The following is a 25,200-nucleotide window of genomic DNA, read 5'->3' as shown; positions in this document are numbered from 1 at the left end:
TCTCCCTCATGTCCCACGTCAAAAGCTTTAGGGTCAGGTAACAATGATGGTTGTGAGTCAACGTTACAGTCAGGAATATGCATATGTCACCGATTACTTGTGACATGAAAAACGTTGTCGAACAAAAGTGATTGTTCGGTGAAGGTGTTTTGCAGTTAATTGACTGCGGTGTCCTTCATTTCCTGTTCCGGCGAGAAGTGTCAAGTAATAGGTTGATTCATCATCTTCAATTTTGAATCCAAATTGCTGACAAACCCAAGAAAATCTGCCCCATAATCTCTGATTTTTTTCTCTTGTTAGTTTGTACTATGTTACAGCGTATGTTTGCGCGATTTTTTTTCCTCCCTTGTATGAAGGTCGTTAAGGCCGTGAACCAGAGCATCACCTGTTACCCACGATTAGCAGCAATTAAAGATTACAGGGATTATCACACAGTTGGTAACTTGTGTCTATGTCAATACACATTTGAAAATAACATGGACCAGTAGGCCTATAGTGTAAACATCATGAACAACATCAGGGGAGTGATTTGTCAGAGCTATTGTAGCCAACAGTGATGATGAGTGTTAAAAAAAAAGTGTTCATAGCTCCCTAGAGTTGGGAATGCCTCCTGGGGATTACAATGATACATGGGTATAAAACAGAAGGCCTAGAACAGTAGTTGAGCTAGTAAGAATTAGAACATTAATGTTACATTGTTTCGCACACTATTTTCTAATTACAATCTAGTAGATATTGCACTACCATACCAACCTTCCATAATCTAACAAGCTATTGGAGCAAAATGCTCAATTTTTTTACTTTCCATGGATTAAAATCCATGGAAAATTTGCTTTAAATAATTTAAGTTTTATCCTTTCTTCACATGTTTTGTATTTTATTATGTATCCAAAATTATTAAGTAATAATAACAATGATAATTGATAATAATAGTAGTAATAATAATAATAAATAATTGAAATAGTTTCAAAAAGTGTATCTTTAGAAAATGACTTCATCATACATAATAATTATAGTCAGTCACAAAAGCCTTTGTTATCAGCTTAATCATTAATTAGTAATATTCTCTGTTTTGTAATTAATTTATCATGGCCAGTACTCATCACATTGAAATTATTGTAATTAACACATACAGGAAGTGAGGTCATGTCCAGCATGAATTGATATCTGGGGTTAACCTTTAAAGGGTTAGGGTATTAGTCCAGGTCTAGTATAAATGACAATATTATGTGGATTATAATCCCATTATAGGATCAAAGGTGAAATGAATAAATAAATATTGATAAGGTATATGTCCAAGAAATTATACATTTAAAAATATGAATAAAAAAAAGATGAGATCGGAACCTGGCTATTGCAATAAGGGAAGAAAAAGGACAGTTATCAATGTCATGCTGTGCCCATTTGACGAGATCCACCGCAATAAATCATACTGTACAACGCTAGATGATTTATAGAGATAAAGATTAGTGCAAAACATGAAGAGGAATTTATTGAAATAGGGGGACGAAGAATCACCAAAAACTATCAACATAATGGTATTGCTAATTTTCTCTTGTTTCTTAGATTTCACTTTTTAAGTAATAGTTTTACTGTGTAATTACGCCATTCTGCTATGTCACATTTTGATCTTTCTTAAATAAAACCAGTATTTTACCAAGGTTTAAACTGAACTTCTAAACAACTTTTGACCATATCTTTGGAAAAATAGTCCTGTACATTAAATGTCAATATATAACATCATATTAGAATTAAACAATCTATAAAATAGCTTACCTTAGTACAATTGTCGTTCATGTCGTTCTTAAAATTAATCATTTTACTGAATGCTACTGTTCTTCAATACAACGCTGATACTTCTGAAAATAAATCAGTCACTTGGTAAAAGGAAAAAAAAATCCGAAGTGGTTAGCATGAGTAATGTTAATTTATTAGCCTGTCTGAGGTTTAATCCGCAACAAATTTAAACTTTATTCACTTAAATCACGGAATTTGTATACCCAAAAAGTTTTTTATACCCAACAGATTATTGTCTGAAATGTATACTTTTGATTTCCCTGATTGTTCAAATTATCTTTTTTCAGACGTTTCCTGTAGTCCTATACTTATGAATTATCCTGTTTGCCTCTATAAGTACTTTTAGTTAGCAAAAGAATGCTACTTCTGTTACAAGACAGGATTTGTGAGAGTACAAGAACAAGCTGCCTTGTTTCAGAACCGAGGCTACAAGCCAGGCCCTGCAGAGTTCTACAAACAGGATGTGAAAACCATGTCCAATACAAATATTTGTATTTGGGTTAGCGTCGTGTGAATCTCACACGAATATGCGTGATTTTGACCAGGCTACAGATCACGACACCTGCCGCTCTGCGAAATATTAACTGTTGCCGAAAGCGAAAGTAGAATTACATGAAAAAGAATAAATTCTATAAAATTCTAAGAATCTACATTACATCTTTATCTTTGAGTAAACACAATGTTGATTTCTTTATTTATTGATGAAGCCAGCACAAACTCCTGGCGAAAGTGTGTTATTAAATAATAAGTTAGTCTAAGAAGGGCTTCCAGTGTTTTTCTATATTTAAGTTCAAACAAAAATAGGGCACAATGATAATAGTAATAATTACATTCACTTATACATAGAATAACGACATAAAAAATGCAGCCTATAAAACATTATTACTAGGTACTAAATATCAAAAGAAAACTGAATTAATATGCAATTTAAGATCAATACGTACAGTTAACAGTTTAGATATGAATATTGATATGGCTTTATTATTGAAGCATTTTGTTATATAATTACTTCATTTATTTATACACAGAATAACAAAAACATGCAGCCTATGTTACTAGTGCTAAATATCAAATGAAAACTGAAATAAAACCTAATAATAAGATTATATGTAGTTAATAGTTAATATTCATATGGTTTTATTATTGAAGAATTTTGTTATAAGAATATTATGTATATTCATACATAGAATAACAAAAAAATGCAGTCTAAATTACTAGGTGCTAAATACTGAATGAATACTGAAGTAAAACGTCTAATTCAAGATTAATAAGCGTAGTTGTGCTAGGCAGTAGAAGCATACAATGTGCACAAGTTTACCTCACAGCACCCTAGTCTCAAGAACACAACCTGTTTCATCATCATTTAAACTTATTATGTTAAGTAAAATTGTTGTACAATGTAAAAACATACTTGAAATTAGACAAGCTTCAATGATCAAATTAAACTTTAATATGAAGTGATTCAAGTTAAACGGAAAGTACTGTAGTCAGTATTATAATTAGTCAGTATTTATTTAATTTTCATCATAGATATTTGATTTATTTATTTAATATACAACAAAATGAATAAAATATTCATATTACAACAAAATTTACCAATGCCAATGCAAAACTAACTTTGGGATTATAAAATACAATAGAAAATGTTGGTAGGCTGCATTTCAGAATAAAATTCAGTTTAGTGAAAATCAATGTATCAAGAATATGGATAGCCACGACCTTTTGTTTTTATAATAAAATAAAAACTGCACATACTGATGACAATAGAGAAATTATTATTGTTATTATTATTATTATTATTAGTAGTAGTAGTAGTAGTAGTAGTAGTAGTAGTAGCAGTAGTGGCAGTATTATTATTATTATTTCTAGGATGAAAATGATCAGATGATTTGTTAATTTTGTTTTAAATGAATTAATAGACTGGTGAAATATCAATGGTTGGCTAAATATTTGTGACAGTATTGTATGACAATGGTGACATATTAATAATCCAATTTTAGCTACGTTCACTCTGAAGTTAAGAACAATAAAATATCCTGCCTACGCATTTAAAATGCAAAAGCATATTTTTTTTTAACAATGAGGTTAAAACTCTTGTTTGTATCAACACTTGTTCTCCAGGCACGATGCCAAGCAGACACGGCAGCAAGGATTATACTGCAAAACGTAAATACCTCAAAGCTTTACACTTAGAAGTATGTCAGTGATTAAGGTTTAAGAAACAAATTATAATTAGGTAGGCTGGAGAAATTCAATAAATCATATAAGTTGCATTATGATATATTAATGCTTGGCAGATGATCAGTGCTATCACCAAACAATAAGGATGAAATTCCCAAGAGCTCTGCCCTGAAATTTGGATATAAAATTTCAAGTTAATACGCAAGATTTTCTTTCTACCTTGTTTAGCAAATTTTATACTTTAAAGATAGTCAGGAAGGTTTTCACATTTGAGAAAATGTCACAGCGCCACCAACATTTCTTATATTTGATTTTGGTGCTATACAAGTCTTGATAATTATGCCTGTTAATTAAGCAATTTAGTTTTCAGATTTTACATAAGACTTAGATAGCTAGCAAATCTGAATCAATATAATATTACATTAAAATAACAAAAATGTCTGAATATTTCATTTTAGAATGTATGATTATGATTGGAGTAGTTCTCCACTCGTGTTTGTCATCACATCCATCAAGTTCTTATTTTCATTTTTAAAGGTTGTGATCTAGTCCAGCCACTATGTCTGGGGATCTAGTCTCCCACAATTTTGAGGGAGTCTCCTGGAAATCAAGAGAATCCCACACCCTCATGCGGCAAGCAAAAATCTCCAGGAAACAAACCCATCTATTGTAAATTCATATGATTTTACTATTCTATTAAAATTGTCTCCCACTTGCGATGGGTATTCCCATGCATAGCAAAATATAATTAAATGTGTTAAAAAAGCTCATGTCATCAGGTATCCCACAAGTGGTGTCTTCCAACTTGGAACCTGTGCTATGAGGGGTGGCAATATAGCATTGGTACATTAAATATAGACATATGAAATTTAGTGACAGCAGGAAAAATCTGGATGTAGTTTTTGATGTCTGAATTAAGTAAAGCCCATGTAATATTTAAAGATCATCATCCTCTGGCTTCATAAAACATCATGTGATCACAAGGTCAGAGGTTAGAACTTCTCATGGTCTTGGTTTTTTTTTGCTTGCTAACTCTCCCTCAGGTTGTTTTTGATCAGCAAGCGTGAAGTTGTAATCACGGACCAACATTTCTAATGCCGATTTCCTTGGTAGAATCAAGAAATTGCCAACAGCAGAATAACAATTTGCAGAATGATGATGACTTGGAAATTGATCCAAGCCAAGTCAAGCAGCAGACAATGTCCCTACACGAAACACTTTTAAATTTTAATAACTGATTAATAAACAGTTAATCCATTACATAAAGGATGGTGATCACTGCATTTGGTTAATTGACAGATGATATAAAAATAGCAAATTAACATAATTCAGTAATACTTCTACTGCAGGTATATTTTTCCATCTATCTATCAACTATCAATCAATCAATCAATCAATCAATGTTTCTATCTACTAAACTACATGCCGGACCTATCAATGGCCCTGTTCAACTTCAAGCAAGAAAATGTCTGATTCTCTCAGGTAATTTTCCAATAGAACTTTCACATTCACATAGGTGTGTATGCTTATCTGAAAATATATGCAACAATTTTTACAAGAAAATTGTTGAAGGAAATTCTAAATAAGCAGTGTCACGCCTTCCAAACCTTCCAAAAATGGGGGTTCAGGTGCGCATCTATCAACCCCTTTAACAGGAACAGATCCAGAGATGTCCGAAAGGGGGCCAACAGAGAGACCAAAATTGGGGGTGATCGTGACACCAGTACCCTAGAGATCTGGGGACATTCCCCCGCGAAAAATTTGTTTTCTAAATGCGAGAAAATAACCTCTGAAGCATTTTGGGTGATCAATATATTTTTTTTCTTTTTTACTTTTTTTTTTAACTTTCCAAAAAGGAGGGAGGGTGGGAAAAGGCCCGGTTTAATATGGTTTAAAGTGCTTATTCTCCACTTTCATGAAATTAGGTTCAATCTCTGCTGGGATTTACTTACAACTACTGTAAATATACAAATAGGTAATACATTATAAGAATTAAAATTCTGAGAGACTGTTTATGCTTGGAGAATAGTTAGTTTTCCAATGATATTGATTTCAAAGTTGAAAAAGAGAAAAACACTAAGGCTGAGAAAACAAGGGAATAAGAATAGGAATCATAGACCTGGAAAAGCATATATTAGAGGAGAGTCAATAGAGACTTACTGACGACAGTAGGAGGAAAACTTTGAGGCAACTGGATTGCTTCAACAGGTAATAGTTTTAAGGCATGGCATAGCCAAACAAAACAAACTAGATTTTAAAATTCAAGACTAATTATTTTTAGTGTTGATTTAATGTTATAAATCTAGGTCCATAAATGCTCTCAAGGTGGAGTAAATGAAGGATTCAGAGCTAAAAAGAAAAGCTTTAAAAGAGAGAATGGGTAAAATTATACTTTGATAAAAAAAAAAAAAAAATTGCAAACACATCACCATCATCAAAATTTGTTCAGGGATGACTGTAGGCGAGAAAGACTTAATGAAATTACAGATTTTGTTTGAATGTCTAGAGATTGACGTTAACAATTTTTATCAAAGGAGAACAGAAATTATCACAGAGGAAACCCTTTATGCATTATGGAATTGTTCTTTGTTTTCTGTGTAATTGTTTTTAAAATAGGTTTAAACACTTAGATTAAGCTTATGCACTAATCCTAAAAAATGAATTGAATTATTAATATTATGCACTAATGTTAATAATTCAATGAATTTTAAAAAAATGTAGTTGTACTTTAAAAAAATGATAAGAAATACAGAAATATGCTTTTTCTTTTGTTAAACCATTAATAAATTCAAGTATTTAAATAGCGTAATATTTTATACTTTCAATTCAGAATTTGACTTCTAATTCTGCTAATGGCTAATCTTCAGGGTCCACTTACCAGCACTTTCTAATGTGACTGTTATTTTTCATTCACAAAATCAAATTAAATTAAATACAGCATTACTTTTGGGGATAAGAGGAAGATGAGAAGGATAGTGTAAGGTGACTAGCAAGGCTAACATTGTACAGGGCCTGGGAAAAAAAAACTATAATTGAGGATGGAAATTGTTTGATTCAAATAATAACCTTAGTATAAAATTTTTAAATAAAAGGGATTTATACTTTCTTCTTTCTGCATGCTTTCTATGGAGGTATACACAATTCTTAAGCTCTGTCTAGATTATCATGCATTCCCTGGAAAAAAAAACTGATGTATGGCCATATATGGTCATGTTGTGCCTATATATTCATAGTAACCATATTTAGGCTTGTCACATGTTTTTGGCAAATAAAATTTGATGGTCTGGACATGATAATTATGTGTGCCTTTTTTTCAAATATAATTTTTAAATGATATTTTTATGTTTTAAAATATGATTTGTCCATGCTTCGTCCAAGAAAGATTTTTCCACAGTACGATATGTTCCAATGGACAGAATAAAGACTTATATTAACATTATATTATCGATACACAATATATAACATTAATAATAACCCAGCATTTAAAATGTGCTATCTATTTATCAAGGTACCTATTTGGAGAAGCAGATAATTATTATGTACCCCTGGGCCTATAAACAATCATGAAACATTGGCAAACTCTTCCGTTCCCAGCAGAGTATTCCTAGAATGAGGTTAATCCAACACCTAACCATTTCAAACCACAATAATTCCCATCATTACCAGGTACCTATTCATAGTATACTTTTTAAGAAAACATTTTATAAGAACATTAAGGCTGAAATTGCTTAAAACCTAAGAACAAAATAAGAATTAATTGAGGCTAACGTAAATTGTCAAATGTGGGTTCTGTTAAAAAAAAAATTATTATCGGTAGCTCATTTGCAGTAGGTGTCACTACAGTATGTAATACCCTCTATAATACAGTAATATACAGCTTTACAATAATAATTTTCTACGTTTGAAAAGTGTGTAAAAATAAGAACAAAATAAGAAAATTTTCGAGCCTGAAATTGGCCAAAAAATAAGGACATTTAGTCTGGCCTAATTTCTGCAGTGTACTCTGGTAAAACTACAAGGAGCCGATTTTTGAACTTGTGTTAAACTTTATAAAATCTATATTCTGTCTATGAGGCTGGGATTTTCTTGTGGGATTCCATGTACTTTAAAAACTATTTACTTATAAACCAGCGGCGGATCCAGTAGTGCCCCCCCTCCCCGTTTTCTTGCTAAATTTTCAATGCAAATCAATGTTATGTGCTACTCGCCTGTTCTGAGACTGAATAGGCAGGTTGTCAATGGGCAATTGACAACGTTTCGCAGATTAGCTCAAACCGCTCGGTATGTAAGGCACGTGACAGGCTGTTTAAACGGACTGTTGTACCCACCCCCACATTTTTCAAAATTCTGGATCCACCCCTGTAAACTATCAAGACAAGGCAGATGTTGGAGCATTAACTATAAACTGTTGGGGGCAGCATTCTAGAGCTAAAACACTAATTCAAGTCAAATCCAAATACATTTTATTTATACAGTAGTAACTTTTACAGCATTGTGAACTTTATTACCATATATTGATATTCACTATATTGCCATCTTTTAATTACCATATTAAATCATCTACAATCTTATCCTAAGGACACTTTATGGTTACAATACTACAATATTTTACTTCTTTTTTTTAAATTTTTTTTTTTATTTATAAAAATGAAGTTTTACCCTACCCGACATATGTTATCATACTGAATGCTTAGTACTTATCCAAATACTTGTGAAAAAAAAAATCTTGGAAGTGATATGGGTAGGAATTGAACCCATTGCCTCCAGATAATTAGATTGGTGTCTTTACCACTAGACCACCGAGCTGTCTTAGTTACCAGTGTTGCATCCAATTAGCAGCGGGTACTGCAGCACTATGTCAGGTAGGGTAAAATATTCCTATTAAATATCCTGATGCAAAAAAAAAAAAACATAAAAATTATTATTTTTTTTTTAATTAGTTAACAATTTTTCTTAGATACCAATATTCATATAATATAGACAAAAACAATTCAAAGTATCTCAGACAGCAGATGTAATTTAATCTCTTAGCAGAAAATGTTCACAAATATCTTGACATTTTGACAGAAAATAAATTAAGGAATGAACTCAAACAATAAAGAGAAAGTTGCAGCAATAAAAAAACAAATCACATTTTTCGCAATTGTTTCTTTTAAAGCACATAAAAGTGCCAAACCTTTCATTTACTATACCTCTGACCTATGTGGTTTTTTCACTGTTTTTCTGCGGCATGAACACATCAAAATTATAATAAGGCAAGTTTAATCCAATTTCATTTTCACACTCTTTTGTACTTCAAACAACTGTCAAGGAAATAAAATAGGGCAGAAAGGTGAATGAACAACATGGCAACTACCTTGAAACTAAATAAGTTAAGGCGTTTTTATGTTTGCACATGTATTTCTAGAGAATTAATTCAACAAATTTTTAACTTGTCCAATTTTTATTTGTAAGTTAACCTATCATCATAATGGATTAACAGAGTGTGTTAATCTATGACACTTGATAATCAAGCTATGAGAATTTCTCTCCCAAGAGGCAACTGACAAGCAAATAGTAGGGTTCAATACCGATCTCAGTCTTTTGGTTTTTCATCAGTTTTATATTGCTGCATTATTTAATCTATGCCTTCAACAAGCTCAAGGTAAAAAAAAGTCCTGCATAAAGTAGTATCGATTTGTCAACAAATTTAGACCACACCACAGAAAATGTTAGTAGCTCAACAACTATGTATCAACCTAATTGGAAAAAAAAATAAAATAAAATACAGATTAATTTGCAGTATAATTGCTTCTCTTTGTATATATATATTAGGTTTTCAGTTTTTAATTCTTAGTTTTATTATTGTTTGTAATATTATTAGTTACAAAAATCTTAATTGAAAGGTTTAAGATAATAAACATTAAAATTTAAGACTATTAGCTGAAAATATGATTTAATAGAATTGTTGATGAAGCCAACTATTTTCTATTGAAAAAAACCATTGCTTCTTTTTCGTACAGAATTAATGCAAATGAGAGCTGTGAAGTTTCATATTTTTTTTAAATATTCATTATAAGGTCGTTGTTTAATTAATTCTTAGAAAAGAAAGTCATGTCAGTAATCAAGAGAAAAGACAGAAATATTGTAGGAAACACTAGTAGTTGTTAATAATATCTGCAAAGCTAAACATTTCACATTTGAGATAAGCATAAAAGTAGATCAAAGTGTGATACAGGAAACAAATCATGTGCCACTTCTCGAAAGCGTGAAAATCTAAAAAAAAAAGAAATTAACTTCTGATTCAGAAATAGGAAGAAGTTGAAAACTTCGTAGATGGCTTGGGGCAGGTGGATGTAAAGCTCTAAACAATCTCAAAATACTGTCAGCAAAAACGAGCGGCGATAATCCGTTACATGGGCAATTGACAACGTTTCGCAGATTACATCAAACCACTCGGTATGTAAGGCACGTGACAGGCTGTTTAAACGGTCATGCATCCAGCCACTGGATCACGAAGTCAATGTTAGGCTAGCGAGCAACCCATTGTGTTAAGTAGGTCAAGAAAATGATTGGCAGTAGGCTATTTTTACAAGATCATCCAAAACACTGGGTCATATGACTAGATAATTTCTTTTTTTATTTGTAGTTATTCTTTTGACCTTCATGCAGTTAAACTAATCAAATTAACAACAGGACGCCCCATCACTGAGGCTTCATTTCTTCCCCAAGAGAATGAGTTTAATTTTTAACCACATTGACTCATTTTTTATTTATCATATTTTGAGATGTATATATATCCCTACCATCTTTAACTTTACACTAAAAACAATTCATCCATCTTATCATCAAAACCCTACCCTGTTCAAAGAAAAGAAACACTTGAGGGCGCTCTTTGGTTTCAAAAGTGAATTGACAAGACACAAATTACCAAGGTAAGACTCCTTTACACATACCGTTCTAATACTTACACGTACATGCACACATACGAGGACACACACACACATGCATGCAACGATGCAGGTGCTAAATTCAAAATTAATATCCTCTCTCTTTTAGCACCTAGGGTCAACTGATTTAGCTACACTGGTAAACTAGTGTGTGTAAAATAGCATAAGTCTTGTCCAGATTATCATATTTGACAAAAACATGTGACATGCCTATATGGTCATGATGACATCACACCATGACCATATATAGGCACATCATGACTATATATGGGCATACAACAGGTTTTTTCAAATAAAATTTGATAGTCTGGACAGGACTTTAGATTGTAGGTCTTGGAATATGTAATTAAACCAATGCAACAGGTTTCCATTTGAGAAATCACATAATCATGTGAAACATTGTTTGCATTTCCTACCTCAGCTGCGGAGAAAAAACTCTCCCCCAACAAATTCCGATCATCCCCCTACGGAAGATAAGCATGATGCTCAAAGCAACTTGGCGACCTACCAATTACAAGAGCTCTATCAAAATAAAGTCTACATCTCAAATATTCTGTTCGGCTTATCAAAGGAAATGCGCCTGCCTAGACATCAGTTTAAATTTAATCATTATTAATATCATTATACTTAACAGTGTTAATTCCATATGTTATTTGCCTTAAAATTTGCAGTATCATAGCATTTCTTTCTTCCTTTCAAGTTTAATTGTCAGGTGGTGTTGGATCATTCATGCCATACAGTCCATGTTTCGTACGATACCCTACCTAGATGGAAGTAATTGGAGCAAGTTCTTCCCGCATGTTGTTCAGTTTTGTTATTTTTAGCTCTAATATGCAGCTATCACCTCTGTTCCCTTGCCTCTGAATATTTGTCTGATATTTATTACAATTTTCATAACGAGTCAATAATTAGACTGGATGAAAACTATGTAGTACATAACTGAACGTACCTTAAATTGCATTTCTTTCTTCCTTTCAAGTTTACCTTAAATTGCCAGAGAATGGTGCAGTAATGTTCTATGATGTTGCATAGGAGGTCAGAATGTTGTCACATGGCTTATATCTGTACAAGAGACAGTGGGGAGCTTTCAATTACACGTAAAGATGTCACTAAGAGTCATCTGCACATGTGAGAACGTTAAGTTCTCCTCGTCGCGTGGATTCTAGGATGCAATTTGGTCAAATCTACGTACTGTATGCTGAGAAGGTAAAACGCCCGGTAGGGCAGTCACATAAGAGTGACTCCTAGTGTCGTGTCGCACAAATCAAAAGCTCTCTATTGTCTTGCACAAGCACACAAGCAATGCAACCAACTTTACTCATGACCTTTTGAGGCCCCATTTGATTCAGCAATAAGCAGCTTTCGATTTGGACAACGCGGCGTTCTACAATGGGCAGTGGAGCGTGAAACCATACTGCGCATGCGAATACATGGGGAAGTCGTTCGTTGTGTGGATTTGACAACGGGCTTCAAGCGATTTGGCGTTGTGTTGACTACGGCAACGCGAGTTTTATAAATACACACTCGCTGTGGGCACCTGCATAATTGATCACGCGATATTAAGAGGGATTGCGTCGTCCTGTAAATCGAAACAGCTTTGATGTTCAGACGGGAAGTAATAGTACGAAGTTCATGGTTGACTGAATTCCCTGTTGCAGCTCCTCGCGTCACCCATTTCGAAAGCTCGCTATTGTTGGTGCCCCCACCCCCCTATAATATGGCTGAATAAATAAATTAAATTTGATTGAAAATATGAAGACTTACCAGAATTATGGGTCAATCTTCCAATATTAAATTAATATTGTTAAATTTGATTCTAAAAATGGTTTGTATTTGTTGATATATAAACTCTCTAAATTGGTATTATTTACATGCATCACCCTTCCTACATTTTGCAGTATTGAAGTCTAACATACAGTAATATAGTTTAACCAATTAAAAAAAAATGTAAGAATTATGTTTTATATTAGGAGAAAACTAAAAAGTATTTCAAATAGTTTATTTGAAATTACATTAACAACATAAAAGAATAATGGTTTAAATGAATGAACTATTCTTGTATTAAGTAAAACTAATAGTATATTTGGTTTAACAAGTACTGAAATTTTAATTTTGATGGACCAAAAGACCATGCTATTCTCTAAAAGCCTTTGATTCTTGTTTAAACTAAATGTATAGTAGAAAAATTCTGTTCATAATCCAAGAGTAATTTAATATCTAGACAGATTACCAATAAATTTAAATCTAGACAGGTATTGCAGGTAATAATGTCTAGCAGATAAGAAAACAAAGTGTAAAAAGGTCTGATGCATTAAGTTAGAAAGGTGTCAACAATGACAAGAGAAAAATAGAAGTCCTCCCATGTGACTGGGGATCAACAAATAAAAAACTGCAACTCACCTGTGGTAAAAAGGCGACTACAAATAAATTCAGTTACTATACCTATGTGCCCAGATGACTATGAATATATGAATACAAAATTGATGACTATGAATAAATTAATAAAAAGCAGCACTTGCATATTCTCACATGGCTACGAATAAATTGTTAAGAGAGATTAACTGATCTAACTGGAAAGGTCATGGTAAATATATTAATTTTTAAAAATTCACTTCACCTGTATTAAAATGTAACTGAGAATGTAAAATAATTTTTAAAAAGTTGCAACTCACCTTAGATGAAATGTCACTATGAATAAATTAATAAAAAGTTATAATTCACCTGAATTCCCAGGTGCCCATGAATAAATTAACAACAAATGATGAACTCACCTGTATTCCAGTTGACAAGGAATCATGCATAAAAAGCTGCAACTCACCCTCAAAATGATTACGGATTTCTACAGGTAAATTAGCAGATATTCTCACCAGGTGTTGCTGTATATCACTGACGCAATTTAATAATGTCACAAATTTCTTAAGGGACGGTCACTACAGGCCAAAATATGCCTGGGGGTTTGTGGAATTTGAGTGGACAATGCTGGATACTTACATTTCATTGTGGCTCACAAACACAGACAGAAATCAACATATCTGAAAGAAAAAATTAAATGAAAGGTGAACTTAAACTTAAGTAGTTTAACTTATCACACTTATTTTATGACACTTTGTTATTGATTTCTCTCTTGCATGCATCATTATTTGTCACTGAAACAAACTGATTTTAAATAAACTAAACTCAAATAAATATATAGCATGAAGTTAATAGTTTTTCAAAATAATTTAGGACATGTAAATAGGGGACATGTACAGTAAGATGCCTGCAAAAAGAAAACCTAAAATGAAAAATGTTCACAAATAGTAAATTTTTATAGTGAAAAATTAGACGAGAGTTTAATAATTAAAAAAAAGGTAAACACAAATTAATGAAAAAGAAAAAAAGTATGTACAACAATTTAAATTAACATTAGTTTTCATTTTTTTCTAGCCCAACTTTTAGATTTCATGTTGTGTTTCACATGAACATAAAGTAAGTACAATTTAGAGAAATGCATAATTTGCTCCAAAACAGAACATTATCTTAAAATTTGCATTAAGCATGAATCTATTTCTACATAGCTTACATAAGAATAACCTACCAAATTGTAATAGAATTGATGTTCTGAAGTAATAGGCCTATTCAATATCAAATTGTCACAATCCAACATATTTGATGTGATTTTGCTGAGCAAAGGAATTCAAATTATGAATTTCCCAATTGCCAAATCGAGAGAGGATCTCTAAATAAAGTACAAACTTTCAATTGGTATCAGGGAGTCACATGACCTCTGCATTGAAACCAAGGAGATACGCTGGAAACTGGCGGTATGGCTACTAAATTGAATTAAATTAACCATTGGTGTCAGTATAACCTCGTTAATAACCACAGAGCCACAATACATTTTATTTTGAACTAGTTCATAACGAAGCGCGAGTTTGAAGATAACTTGCATTTTGATGCATTAGGTTCCTTTGGTTAATATGTTGTAAAATGTATGTTCATCTGGATACAATTTGTCAAAGTATTACTCTATTTGGTATGTTATAAGAAGCTAAAAATACCACTGAATCAGGAGAGCTATTGTACTTATTTCATCTTGATATGAATGAGAGTTCTCACAGTATCGTTGACATTACAGTACCATCCAGATATTATCTACCCTTCCCACAAACCTGTATTGGCTACTACTTTCCTGAACATCTTAAGTGTTCAATTTAAAAGATTAATTTCCATTTTTTAATATTGTTTCAACAAATTTGCCATTGCCGAAAAATGTTTTATATTATAATATAATATTATCAACATTTTTAGGCTTTCTTTAACCAGGGGGTATACATTCAGCAACTAGTACCGCTTTTCAAGGAAGCCCTGGTACATACAGTAAATATAACAAAAAAAAATGTTTACAATCATGAAATTTAAAAGTAATTTCAAAGGCTCAACCTACGGTCTAATTCCATAATCAATTCTTGCAAATCAAAACTCAAAACAGTGACTAAGAAAAGATATCATTTCAAAAGTTATTTTTCTTAAAATCAAGTGAAAGTGAAATCAGTGATATTTTTTAAACAAAGAAAACAAGACATTTATCTCCAGTCAAACCATAAAATATAAAAGAGACCTCATTTCAAATCAGTTGGCATATGTAAGCAGTTCTTTACTCAACCAGATATGTTTTATATATATTTCATTTTTATGCTTATATTGTTTGTCTATAGCACAGGTTTGTACATCAACAAAGCTAACTGCAATCCAGATGGAAGGATATATTTGTTCATTAACCAAAACCTATCAATTGCTGGATAAAATATCAAGGTCCTCCCATAATTGTAGTTGCTACGTGGTTGCTGAAAACACATACAATATCAATTGTCAAAAGAGAAGAAATCCAAATATCGACGTCGGAATCAAACCCCACCGAAGAATTTCAATTTTCGTTATTCAAACAAGTAAACAAACTAGACAATGGTACATACATATTAAATATCGTAAGTAAAAACCAGAATATTATAATATTATATAATATTGATGTCCTTGTTTGGCCACTACCATCTGAAACAGTTTGTAATTCATACAAAATACATGACAGTAACGGTGGTGCAGATGTAGTATTAGATTGTGCAGTAACGTCACCCGCAAATTACACACTGCAATGAATAACAGAACCCTACTTGCAGAATAATACTTTATACAAAACTAGAAGTGAAGTGACAGCTAGAAGTCATGTAACGTTAAACTCATCAATATGCTCAGAATCTTACTGCCATACTTTTAGTTGTTACATCAATGGATTAAATTCACTGGTGACGCAATTAGTCTGTAAAATTGAAATGATTGTTGAAAGGCGTTTAAGTACCCCACAGATCCGTATACAACCTGTTGGCCTATTGACAATTGGTCAGAGGGCCACTTTAGAATGCAAGGCTAATGAGGAAAAAAACTTTTATTTTGTCAATGAATTTTCAATATCCAATCAAATAATTTACAATTACACTGCAACTTTTTTCAGAAGTATGGAAGTTTTTTCTGTAGTATGGAATTCAAACAATACCGCTATAAAGACAGCAATAGAGAATAAACATGGTAATAGCGCAAACATGTTAATCATTGACAATGTTACATCTGATATGGACAATGCTATAATTACCTGTAGTATTAACGATACAAATGTACCTACCATTATTAATATTTTAATCAGAAATGAAACAGAATCACTTCAAAACTTAACGTCTATAAAACCAAATGGGCCAAATGTAAATAATATTTACTTAATCTCTGTAAGTGTTGGTGCACTTGCACTAAGTATGTTTTCAACTGTGTTCTCATGCTGTTACTTTATGAGATATAAAAGTCGTTATGAAATGACAGCTACTTTGCCTAGTACGCATCAGAGTAACCCACATCAGCCTGACCCACATGAATCCCAGCCAATTGCTTCAGCTGGAAATGATGAAGGCACATCATCTATCATGTTAGCTGGAGATGCACCTAGAATCCAAATGCACTATGAACCTACTGCTACATTGAAAGGAGTAGATAGTTATGACAACAGTTCTTATCACATGATGTCTCAAGCAGGGTGCTCTCAACAACTTCAAATTTCAACTGACACTGAATCAACTTCACAACAGATAAATGAAGATAAATTAAGTGTACACCTAGAAGCCCAAATGCACAATGAACATAATGCATTGCCAGAAGAACATAGCTACGAAAACATGGTGTCTCAAACCAGCTGCACTCAACAGCTTCAAATTTCATGCAACAATGAATTAACTACACAATATTATGATGATACTGTTAATGTAAAATTTACTCCATCTGTGAATGATGCCAGTAACAAAGAAACACAGATTGAACCATTGTATTTAAGTATTGAGTGAAACAATTTTTACTAAAGTTTACAAGATATCTTCTTTATGTAAAAAATGATGCTAATGGACATAACCAGACCTTCATTTAAAAGGAGCAAGATCGCACTGGCGCTCCTTCGTGTTCCTTATACCCTTCTAAGGACAGCAAAATATAGTGCTCCTTAATTTACTGTCAGAAAACTGAAGAAATGAAAAAAACATCCAAAATAAATATCTATCAAATTCTGCATTAAACTAAAGCTAACTCATAATACGGTTGATGAAACAATGGTTATTAATTGAATTTTCATCAATTTCATTCGAAACACTTTCACTTACATCACGCGTATTAATTGTAGTAAAAATATATTATACCCTGCTAGAAAATTGACAATTCTAAACGGCCCACTACTTGCATGCATGTGGCTCTGCTATTTTGAGCGGTATGTCTGTAAGTTGGTTCATTGAGCGGTCTTATTTCATAGGTTATATAAAATAAAATATAGCAGATTGTTATCATTATGAACATTTACAAGTAAAATTTTAATACAATTAGTCAACATACATCCCTCAATTCGGAAAACCTAGAGTAGATTTACACTACTGTAGACTAGACGAATATCTGCATAGCCTAGATAGAACATAGATGTGAGTAAACAACCAGTAGCTCAGCAATAGGTAGCAAACTCCACTTTATACTTAGGTCAGCATGTAATACTGTAGGACCTACCTTGGCATAGTAGATTTGCGATTTGTCATATCAAGTACAGTACTGTCAAGATTACGATCTTTGTTTGGAGAACTGATAAAAATATTGATGCATCTTTAACCTAATCCTGGTCCCTGTGTCACACCTTTCGATCGCGAAATAGATCACACACACGCACACGCACACAGAGGCCTAGGGCCTACGCTACGTACTGGGTCCGACCAGAGTCTGTTCTCCCTATTAAAACAGAGTATGTTTTCTCTATTAATTATGTTAAACTATAGTTGAACTATAGTCATCAAAATAATATTGTTATGTTTTAAAATAATATTAGATTAAGAAATTTATATCTATTTTCTCAAATTTCTGTATAATCATAGCACATCACTTTTTGGAGATGATGTTTTAAAATTAGGCTGCTGAAATAGACTGATTTTTGCCATTGAAACATGTGCAAAAATAGGAAATACCAAGGGACAAGACTAAAATTAAAGGCCATTATTTCAAAAATCACAGTGGAAAATGAGCCAGAAAAAAATTACTAATAAAACTACACACAAAAAGATATAGGGGATTAGTAAAATTCAGACATCTTCTGTTGTTATTTTTGAAGTTATGGTCTCCAAAAATGCTCCAAATTCTAATCAAGAAAGAATGCATTTTTTTCTAAACCGGACCACCCTTACTTTAAACATTACCGATATGCAAAATCCTGAGGAGAGGCAATAGAGCTCCTTGATACTCGTCGGATAGGTATTTGTAGCTCTCCTCCAATTTCTTTAAATGAAGGTCTGAATACCATAATAATAGTGTAATGGCATGCCTGCATTTTTCCAGAAAAATCTCAGTATCTTTTATTCTTCAAAATTTCAGATGATAATAAGTGCAAAAATGAGGTCTATTTGTGCTCAAATACACAAAAAACCACAAACTTCATTTAGTCAAATACTGAATTGAAATATTAGTGTAAAAATGCAGAAATAAAAATGCATATAGAATTTAAGCAAACACATTATAAAAAAGTTTTTATAGTTAGAAAGAATGGGACAATCTATACGAAAACATAAGCACAGAGACAGAGCAACTGTGTTTTATATAATAATTAGTAATATTTATGTTGTGTGTGGAAAAACCAATAAAACAAACAAATATTCATGGTACAGTAGATCTTCTAGAGCATAAAACATAAAAAAAGCTTACAAGATTGGAGACCCTGAACCTGAAATGATCATTCAATTTTTCTCAGTATTGGAGTCTTCAGGACTGGGTTGAGTTGTATGAGTGGGGTACCGTTGCCTTCAATAGTACAAGCCAACCTATTAGTATTATTAGAGATTTTGAATCTGACTCTTCAATAGGGTTCCAATCACTTATCTTTTCGGATAAGGACTACATATGTACATAGACCTAATGTACACACTGGCTTGTGTCCCCAGACCAGAACATCTTTTAGAAGGGTCAGTGTCACCCATATGCCCACAAATGGACAGACATTTTTGAGTTCTAAAGTGTAATGTTATTATCACTTGAGATCAACCTAAATGTCATTTAAACACATTTTTCTTCTTTTTTTCAAACAATTGAGTTTTAATTTGTAAATAAATACAATTTATACATTATCTGCATTGTATATGAGTCCCCTGAATATAATTTATTTCTTAGTAAACTGTATTAACAAAATGTGTAAAGTTAATTGAGCTAAGTGATTTCTGAAGTGCTCGCCTTTTGATACTCATGGAAAGTGTCATTTACAATACTTACTATACTTTTGTATAATACTATACAAGACCCTGCAAAACTTTTCTTCATTAATACTGATATTATATAGACCTCTTTCATGTATTGTCATTTCTCTTCTACCACTTTCTTTTCCATTTCAACCATTTAATCTGTTTTTTTTTTTGTTTTTTTTTCCTGTTGTCCTAGAAAGCACATAGAGATGTTATATGCGCTATACAAGTGCCCAACCATTAACAATTTCTCACAATGATAGTATTAGGAAACATGGGCAATGGGAAGCAGACAACATGTTCAGGTAGGAAAACATAGATGATGCCGAATCAGCAGGGCCTTGATACGCCTCAACTGAAAACTGCTTAGCCAGCAAACGAGCATGACAGGGAAGGGAAAGCATCATGGAAACCAGCTGATAGACAACTGTGGGTAATTATTAGACCAAGAGATCACCTCCTACAAATTTGGATGATATCCAAACCGATTTTTGCTGACAGAAGATAAGTTTCATCGTATGCCACAATCTCGTGGACTAATTTCTGATAGCATATGGGGCCAGTATGCTTTGATATTTATATTCATGTTAGATACATGTAGAGCCTAAGCTACACACAATGAGTTAAGTTGGAAGATGATGGTTACGAGCTACTCATTTTCCAATCAATCAATCAATCAATAATTCAACCCATCAAACTCATTCAATTAATTATTTAATCATAATCAATCAAAATCTTTCAATCATAATCAATCAATAAATAGAGTATTAATCCAATAATAAATCACTTTCAATCTATCATCGATCATAATCAATAAATTATAATCAATCAACCAGTAAACATAATGAATATAAATTAATCAATTATATTCAATCAAATTCAATCAATATAATCAATCAATCAATTAATCCCTGCCAAAATGCCAGAATTTTCTTCCAACTCTAGTCTAAGCCTTGCATGTGATATGGTGTATCCCATTGTGTTATTGGCCAACTGTGAGAAGACAAAAAAAACCCCGTTAAATTAATAAAGTCCTGTCCAGATCTGTCCAGACTATCAAATTTTATTTGACAAAAACTGTTGTATGCCCATATATGGTCATTAGGCGACTTCATCATGACCATACAGTATATACGTCACATATTTATGTCAAATAAAATGTGGCGAAGACAAGCCGAACCAGTCACTCGTTCCCAAAATTGATTTTTAGTTATTAATAGAGTCTTCAACAGGAAAATGAGAGCTATAAAATGGTAAAATGGTCAACATTTCTTTAAAAAGTTACAAATGTACATAAAGAACAATATTTTAGAATCAGCCTTCAAAGTTTATGTTTTCTGGCATTTCTCAGGCAGAAACCATCACCAAAACGTTAAAAAGTGTTGTTTTAACATTGAAAGTGGGGAAAATAACAGCATAGCATGATGTATGGTTAAATAAAAAGGTTAGTTTAGTGCAATAAAAGAGATTTCACAAAATCTGACATTCCAGCATGTTTTGGCCAATATATCTCTGAAAATAGAATTTGCAACGAGTGACTTGGTTTGACATATGTTATGGTCGGGACAGAGCTTAAAACTGTCACACAAAATATCAAAACAAACAAACTGTTGCTTGAAAAATTCAAGTGCAGAATCAATAGATAAATCTATCTACCATATAATGCCATCAATTCTTCATTAAACTGGATGTTTTTTTTATAGGGCATTGAACTAGGTCAATGGGTCATTTAACCTCTTTTAACAAAGGTGATGGTTAAAAAGGTAATTCAAAAGTCGGTGTAAACAACTCAAAGTAATTAATTTGTCCAACTTCGGGATAAACGCTACTTCCTAATCTTCTCCAACCACAAGTTGACATCGGCAATTTTGTTGGCCAATTCTTGAGGAATACATTAAAAGACAAGCAAAAAAATTCAAAATTCAATAGATGAAAATACAATGGTACTGTAACAACAGGAATAGTCAGAATATGAAATCAATATTTCGCAAATAATATGTGTGTCGATCAGTTGGTTTGAGGACAGACCTTTATTACCATTGATACTTTTTTACTAGTTTAGTTCTCACTGACAGAACCCAGTTCCCAGTTTAAAGAAAAGTGCTCCATATATAGCACTGGTGAATTTCAGGGTGGTGAATTTCACTACTTACTAACAAGAAAAATGATTAGGTTTTGAACAATCGCCAACGCAGTGAAAGATATCGAACAGATATTTTTTTAAAGTATAAAAAGGACTAAGGAATTCTGATTCACCACCCTCGATGATAACTGAAGCCTCATGATGACCCAGGCATGGAAAGCAAGCACATTTAACTAGTAATTTTCTACAACCAAATTTAATTTTGAGTATATATATATATTCTGTTTATAGAAAGGAAAGAATAAAAATCAACAAGCTATAAACTTCTTTTATTCATTCATTGATTGTAATGAGTTTTAATATCCCATGATCAGTTTTGGAAGATGAGCTTTATCCATTGCAATATATAAATTTATTGCACAAAATCAGTTTAAGTGCAAGTGTTAAAAACCAATATAACACGACGGTAGAGCACTACTGCATGGGATTTGTGTGCTTTATGAATCTCATCATCATTAAGGGGACAAATTCGGAACCACAAAAAGTGTCCCATTAATAGGTGTCCCCCCGGAATAGGGGTTGGCCGTAGTGTTAAAAGATATACTCTCCTTTGTTTTTTGGGCCCAAAAAGTGTCCACTTAATAGGGATGTCCCCTTTAATAGGCATGTTCCAAAGAAGGGGTTCTACTCTAAAAAACACTATTAAACAGTGTGGGGAGTGCTGATATCATGTGTTCAAGGGGAAAAGATTAAATTTGAACCGAAGAAGTTGGAAGGGGAAGTATCGTACTAAGCATATGAACAGGATTATCCTTCTATTTTATAGTTAGGATGATATTAATCCCAGTATCTTGGGATTAGAATGAAAGTTACTCGTATCCTACTAGATGGTCAGAAAGGAATTTATCTTCCACTCTTAATGTTGGAAGGGAAAGATCCTCTATGCTACGGTTGAAAACGAATATCCAAAATCTGGTATTGTAAGAGCTTAGGTTTAGGATTTATCTGATTATCTCATATTTGGAAGGGATTATCTCACTAACTTGAGGTTGATCAGATTAATCTCATCATCCTAAGCTTATAATATCTGAGGCCCTACAACTACAGTTACTTCTTGCTACTCCACTGTTAAATCATACAATAAATTACAAATTAATGAAAGGCAAAAAAAAAAAAAAAAAATGAAAGATGAAAGTGGGAGATACAGCGGCCAATTAGGCTAGTAAATGAGAACAAAACGGTACCTGATATACCACGTGTAGATCCTAATGAATACTCCAGGAGCCAATCATTATGAATCAAACGATATTTGACTTCTGGGACATGGTAAGCCGCAAGTCATATGTCTATCTCTGTACTCGACAATGACTTCAACGTTTCCCCAAGGGTCCTGATAATTGAGGGCATGCAATGACCGAATTGGGGACACACGCTGCAATTATGCCTACCAACTGTAACAAGCTGACATCAATCAGTGGTAACATGTAGAAGAAATAAAAACCATGTTATAATGTGATAGGTTGCTAGCATTTCACCTTTACTGTCATATTCATTTTGTTGAATCCTCTCATCAGCAGGTTCAATGTTTAGTAAGTCATATTTGCAGTGCAGTGTTGTGAGTCGTCATTTTACCTAAAATCATGCGTAATAAGATAGATCATTTAGCATTTAACACAAAATCTTTCAAGATGGTCAAAAATTAATGCCATTTTTAATCAGACTGAGATGACTGAGGACTGAGGTAAACTGACTAAAATGTCAAAACAACCTGTGGACTTAACCACAATTACAAAAGTTGACAATAAATTAAGTACCCATTACATTCTAGCCATTGAGTTGCTAGATTCAGAAACCCATACAGTAGGTTTTACTTCATTCTTTAAAAAAAAAAAAAATCAATTTCAATTTATAAACAAATTTGATTAAATTATAATCATCTTGAAAATAATATTAATCACTGTCTTAATGCAATATATGAAACTCCAGGAGCTCAATCATCAAGTGTATTTGTCTTTTTTACATGCTGTTATACAAGTTCAACTTTTATTATCATTATATTAATATTAAATTTTGTTTCGATTGTGTTGCTTCAAATGACTCTTTGGAACATACTGATAAAATAAATTTTAAACTAAATATTGGGCTGACATTGTGTCACTCATATCATGAATATTAATTTTTATGAGTTAATTAACCTAGTCATTAATGTAAGTAGTTAACCTAGTCTTTCATCAACAATTTTATATTGTAAGCATTTGTTTTTTGGTTTTTTTTTGTGAAAGGGCCTCACTTAACAGTGATTTAATTAACTTTTAGAGTGTTTCTGTCTCATGTTCTTTTGTGCTTGTTCCTTGCTGTTTATGATTGTAAATGTTAATGTTTCTGAGACAAATAACTGAACTAGCAAAAAAGATTAATATTTTGTGAGGCCAATATTTTCAGCCCTTGGCTAATTTTAAAAATTTTACTTTATACCTGAAGAAATAAAAAATAATGATTCTCAATAAAGGAAGCCCTGGATATTTTTGAAGTCCACTCTTCCAGATGAGTGCAGAGCGTGGAAGTTGAAATCCCCACGGCACCGCACCCTTTCACAATGATTAGATTCCTAACATTGAGAATTTTTATCATGCATGTTAAACGATGCAGTTAATTACTGCCGAGTAATTCCATAATGCATCTCCGTGTAGCTCGTATTCTTGTGATTACGACTGGAGGCTTCTGGGAGATGCACATACAGCCGACTCATACGTACACACCTGGAACCGTGACTTGATTATTTCTCACCAGCACGATTTATAATTGGGGACAGATGGATGATACCAACACCTACGGACTGAAAAAATAAAATCAGCTTAAACATGACTTGAGAAACCTGACCCAAGGTGTTTCAACCGCTTTTGCCTGTCAGCCACGACCTATCAGCTACTTGGCACTGGGCAGAACCAACTGCTTGAGATAGCACAGAAAGGCCCAACATTGAGGGTGTTAGCCCATAGTGTAATTTAGTTATTAGATGGTGGTTAGAAAGGTGTTGAATCATCTTGATTCATTTTCTTTGTTTATTTTGAATGTGTTCAGAAGAACCAAAATTGAAGGGTACATTAATTTTATCTTACATTATTACATAAAACAATACTTTGGTTTTCATTCTTTATTTCTTTTGTGTGTGATTTTTCTATTCTTTTTATAATTTTTAATAAATTACTGCTTGTTGCTTTTAGTTTTAGGCTTACATTATTTCAATCTTTCATTTTTCTGGTTGTCTACTTGTTCCTGGCTCTTCAAAGTCTATTTTAATGTAACTCTTTGCTACTCTGCCTATATCACATTCTTTCCAAAAATTCATGATTCAGATTTCTTTATTTTTTTCCAAAAGGAAATTACAGTAGGTGCAAAAATACATCACAGAAAAAACGTAAAAAAACACTAAAATACA

General features: G+C 32.6%; 1 long non-coding RNA gene across 6 annotated transcripts in view; it reads right to left on the bottom strand.

Moving 5' to 3' along the window:
• Positions 1-1,775: 1,775 nt before the first annotated feature.
• The window catches only part of LOC117110610, a 45,637-nt gene continuing 22,212 nt past the window's right edge, over positions 1,776-25,200 (bottom strand). For 3 of the 6 annotated variants that reach the window (XR_004445732.1, XR_004445736.1, XR_004445731.1), the window contains 3 exons: positions 13,899-13,939; positions 11,857-11,969; positions 1,776-1,859 (listed from right to left, as the gene is read on the bottom strand). This is a non-coding gene — a long non-coding RNA (uncharacterized LOC117110610). Of the gene's footprint in view, positions 1,860-8,602; positions 9,717-11,856; positions 11,970-13,307; positions 13,366-13,678; positions 13,747-13,898; positions 13,940-24,520; positions 24,598-25,200 lie in introns of those variants that run through there. The other 3 variants (XR_004445735.1, XR_004445733.1, XR_004445734.1) reach the window with 3 other exon arrangements.

The sequence above is a fragment of the Anneissia japonica genome, unplaced genomic scaffold (assembly GCF_011630105.1).
Source record: "Anneissia japonica isolate Jap-2015-1 unplaced genomic scaffold, ASM1163010v1 scaffold287919_len575428_cov197, whole genome shotgun sequence".
Taxonomy (NCBI): domain Eukaryota; kingdom Metazoa; phylum Echinodermata; class Crinoidea; order Comatulida; family Comatulidae; genus Anneissia; species Anneissia japonica.
The sequence above is the reverse complement of the archived record's forward strand: the minus strand, read 5'-3'. Positions and strand labels throughout refer to the sequence as shown.